Source organism: Myodes glareolus, chromosome X (genome assembly GCF_982192425.1).
Source record: "Myodes glareolus chromosome X, mMyoGla1.1, whole genome shotgun sequence".
Classification (NCBI taxonomy): domain Eukaryota; kingdom Metazoa; phylum Chordata; class Mammalia; order Rodentia; family Cricetidae; genus Myodes; species Myodes glareolus.
The window spans coordinates 92216427-92221193 of NC_142053.1; the positions used below are offsets into that span (position 1 = coordinate 92216427).

Here is a 4767-nt window from a genome sequence, read left to right on the forward strand (position 1 = left end):
AGACTGTAGTGTTGTGGACTTGTTGTTGCTGTCTGTTGTGCTATCCCTGTTTTGGCAAAGGGTGAGAAGACACGGAGGCAACAACACAGACTCTAGGAGAGTCCAATGTAGAGGCTCTTTATTGTAAAAAGATTGGAGGTTTTATAGGATTTGGGAAATTAAGCCACCACAGGAATGTTTCTGGTTGGTCCTTTTGAAACTGGCAGTCACTGCGGGTGTGTTATGATTGGCTAGGAGTGTGTGACAATAATTGCTGTGCTTTTGGTTTGCTGAACCTATTTCAACAAGTGTTCAGCTGGACCAGATTGTGGAAATAGGTTATACTATCCTGGGGCGTACAAAGTTTGAGGACCTTGAAGGCTAGGTTGGACACTTGTTGAAATAGGCATGCAGGTCAGTTATGGACTGTGATACAGTGTCAGTGTATTTATAGGCCAGTAAGCATGTTGAGCGAGCATGATAGTAAGTTCAAATAGCAAATTTACATGGGTTTGGCTCTCTGCTGCATCATCATAAGCATTTGGAAGTGTTCAAGCATATTGAAAATAGACTGGAACCACACATTTTGGGCCCGGCACTGACCCTCCTCATTCAGTGACAAATGCAGGTGCTAGGACCTGTCCTGGAAGTTGAAAGTGAGGACATATTCAGCACATCTTGTCTCACTCTGACATACCATGGGAGCCAGTGCTTCCTTCTAGGACTAACTGGGCAGCCTTGAGTCGAGAAAACATGCCATGGAACCAAGGATATCCTGAGAAGGCCTGATCCCCTTCAGTGCCTTCTGACTATCCCTGGAACAAGAATGTCCCTGTGGCTGCTTCTGGAGTATCCAGGGGAGGGGAGGGACTTAAGAAGTGATGAACTGTCCCTGCTGGTGCCCCTTCCTCAATGGGAATGCAAGGGGGCAATTATGGAGGAAGCAGTTCCATTGAGTCAAAATGGGAGGCAGCAGTGGAGGCACAACTAGGGGAGGATGCTGATGGTTGGTTGGAAGGGCTCTCATAAGCCCATTGCAACAAGTGATCATTACTATTTCTGATTTCCAGCAGTACATCCTGGCTGGGAAGACTCTGAATGAGTCAGACTGGACAAGTCCAGGCTCTCTGTGTTATCCTTTGTGAGGAAGGAGGTTCCAGGGACCAGAGGAAGGGTAATGGGACGGGGGCTGATAGCAGGGCAGGATCCTGGGCTTAGGCACTCCTGATGTCAGACACCCATGCCTTCACATGAAGTGTATCAGTTGTCTCCAGAATGTACTCTGAAGGGCCTTCTACCATAACCAAAAATGTGTTCTCCCTGTCAGGCATCTCTAGGGCCATGGTTGCACGGACATCAGTGATAGTAGGACAAGGAATGCTGAGTCAGGGCTGGGATGCCTTGGGTAGTATGAAGAACTCCAGGCAACTTCCTCTTCCTCCTCCTCCTTCACTTTGGAGAAGCAGGCAATACTTTTGCCACTGAGGCTGCCCTCCACCCCCTGAGGTCAGCTCAACCACTTCTCCTCCGCAATCCACTCCTGGTCAGTCAGGGTCAGCCTCTTCAGACCCCATAAAACTGAGCAGCTCTTCTCTCTGTACCATTCCTGCTCCATCTTTCAAGGTTTCCCCTCCACGACTCAGTATCAGCCTTTCAAAGTGCGAAGTCCATCTCTCCCCAGGGGTTGTGCCATCACTAGGAAATCCCTTACCAACTAACTGTCCCAGCACCACCAGAGGAGCTGGAGTTTCTCTTTCCACCTAGGACTGGAGGGTCTGGTGTGGTCTCCAGGGGCCCAGCTGGGGACGAGGTGTCAATAGCCCCTTGCCACTGCAGCATGCCTCAGACAGAACTCCTGATTCAGCAACACAATGTTTCTTGAAGTTCAGCTTTGACTACATTGCAGATGAGGAAGAGACTGATGAAGGAAGGGGGCCACCTAAAGTGCTTAGAAAATGGAAATGGACCCAACACGGCCAGGGCCGTGTAGCTACAGCTGCCCACCCTGTAGCTGTCAAGGGACAAGTCATGTGGTGGTACTAACTCCACCCCAGGGTTCAATGGGGCCAAGACAGTTGGAGAGAGTGAGCCCAAGGCCTGGGCCACCTCAGTTCCAAAGTGCTGCAGGAATAACTCAGCAAAACTGCCAGAAAAGGCAGTTTCTGCTCCAGGCTCTGCATATTGCGGGTGGGAGGGCAAGTAGAGGTGAAAATGGTGGGCAAGATCCAGGGCAGCAGCTCTTGCATGGGGCTCACAGAACTCTGGCCAACTTGGAGGAGAGGGTGATGGCAGTGCTGGTGGAGAGCAGGGAAGCCCCATCATCCTGGGGAAGAAGCACTGTACACCGAGGTTGCTTGCTCAATTCCCAGTCTCCAAGACCCAAAGTAATCACACGGAAATTGTATTAATTACAATAATGTTTGGCCAATAACTTAAGCATATTTCTAGTTAGCTCTAACATCTTAAATTAACCCATTTCCATTATTCTATGTATTACCATGAGGCTCGTGGTTTACTGGCAAGGTTCCAGGGCGTCTGTCATCTTAGGTAGCTACATGGCAGCTCTTTGACTCCTCCTATTCTCTCTCCACATCTCTATTCGAGTTTTCCGCCCAGATTTACTCTGCTAACCCATTGCCTGAAAGCAGCTTCTTTATTAAACCATGTCAATAAAGCATATTTACAGCATACAGAGGAGAATCCCACATCAGGGCACCATTCATGATGAGCTCCAGGAGGAATCTGTGAGGAGTGGCAGCAAAGAAGAAAATGGACAGAAGACAAGGATGAATAGCAACAACTTCATCTTAGTCTCCATGTTCAGCTCCAGGGTCAAGCTAGTGGAAGTAGCCACTGTCTGAGGAGAGTGTTCCAACCCCAGAAGAGAAAGGGGATTCAGCCACAGTCAAATGGTCAAAGCCTTTCCATGAATTAAGAGACCGACTGACACCCTGATGGCTCTTAACTGGTGGTCATGTAACCGGATTAGTTGAGAAGAGAGACTAGCAGAGGAAGTCCAACAGTCCACAATCCGACGTGCAGTTGGGACTCCCTATAAAGCAAGTGAGCCTTCAGACAATCCTGGAGAGTGGCCCCGGGCAAAAGTCATCAATTGCTCTCAGGCGGTGAGGGAGTCCATGTGAGGACAAGAACTGAAGGAAATGGGAAAGTAGTGTTTGCAGACCCAGTGTGCTGCTTATAGTGAGAGACTTCTGCAGTTTATTAGGCAGCAGTTGTATGCTCACGCAGTGTCTCTGGGAGAAAAGGGCCTGTTGGAGGGTCCTTTATTGGTGTTCTACCTCCTGGGTGGTCAGTCCTTATGTGGAGGTACAGGGACAAACCAAGTCACAATGAAGAGTTCCTAACCAGGATGCCAAAGAGGAGAAAGAAAAGAAACTGTAGGGATAGGAGAAAAGCCCCAACTCACCAAGGGCTTAGAAAATGAAAATAGGGGTCAACTCACCGAAAATAGCTGAAGAGGGTGAACTCAAGATGCCAGTGGAGAATCAGGATGGGGACAGCAGCAAGCAAGGAAAAAAATGCCCCAAAGAGGGTAAGGAGGACCAAAAAAGAGGGCAAAAGGAAAGGGTCCATCCAGGTCTGGCGCCAGTTGTAGTTTTTGCAGGCTTGTTGCTGCTGCCTGTTGTGTGATCCCTCTTTTCCAGGTTGCAGGGGGTGAGAAAATGCAGAGGAAATGACAAAAAGTCCTAGAGATTCCAATGCAGAAGCTCTTTATTGTAAAAAGATCAGGGGATTTTATGAGGTTAGGAAAATTAAGCTACCGCAAGGATGATTCTGGTTGGTCCTTTTGAAACTGGTGCTCACTGCTGGTGTGTTGTGATTGGCTAGGAGTATGCGTCATTAGTTACCGTGCTTTTGGTCCACTGACAGGTTGTCTTGGCCAATTTTGCTACTCATTGTGCCATCAATATAGATTGTTGGTTATTAATTTCAAAATCATTATTATTCTTCCAGTCATCCTCAGACTTTTAATTACTCACATTAATCATTGCTGAGGGATATGAAAACATGCTGCATTTATTAAACAAGAAAAGGGGAGATGTTGTGGTCCAAGCATTATACAGTGAGAGTACAGCTGACACTCTCTAGGAAAACACCCAACTTGCAAAACTTTGGGAACCTGCCTTTTGAATATTTGCTGTCACTTCTGTAAAAGCCCTGTGAAGCCATAGTATTCCCTTTTGCATAGTGAGATTCGTCTTAAATAACACCAGCAGTGTATCAACCAATTATAGGGCATAAGTTCCTTGTGTATTGTTATACTAGATGATTTTCATGTTGATATATAGAATGTATATTGGATGCCTTGATTTTTTTGGAAAGGTCCCAGAGAAAAGAAATTCTCACTCTGGTGCCAGTGGGAACAAAACTGCTGCTTGGCCAGGAGGCTGGAACTGCCAGGTTTTGGATTTTATACTACTACAATTTTTCCTTTAGATGTTACCTTTAGATTACCTTAGATGTTATCTCTAAAGCTAAGAGATTCCATCCACTTTAATTCAGCTAGCAAAATGCCAGTGCAAAATAAGCATCATTGCTTTCCTCTCACAACATACTATGCTTGCCATGGTTACCACAACGCTGTGTTCCTAGCTGCTGTGGAAGGAAGGTGACGTTCTCAGAGTGCAACAGCACTGTTGTATTTTTCTTCCCTCTTTCTACATTTATGAATTACAAAGTTCTAGCTTAACTAATCACACAAATGTAGTTAATATACAAACTCCTGCTCTCCCCTCCTACAAAACATAGCCCCTTCCTCTATTTACC

At 46.7% G+C, this 4767-nt stretch overlaps 1 pseudogene; it reads right to left on the reverse strand.

Annotated features, from left to right (window-relative positions):
* Positions 1 to 481: 481 nt before the first annotated feature.
* Positions 482 to 2298, reverse strand: LOC125410351 (SH2B adapter protein 1 pseudogene; annotated as a pseudogene).
* Positions 2299 to 4767: the final 2469 nt, after the last annotated feature.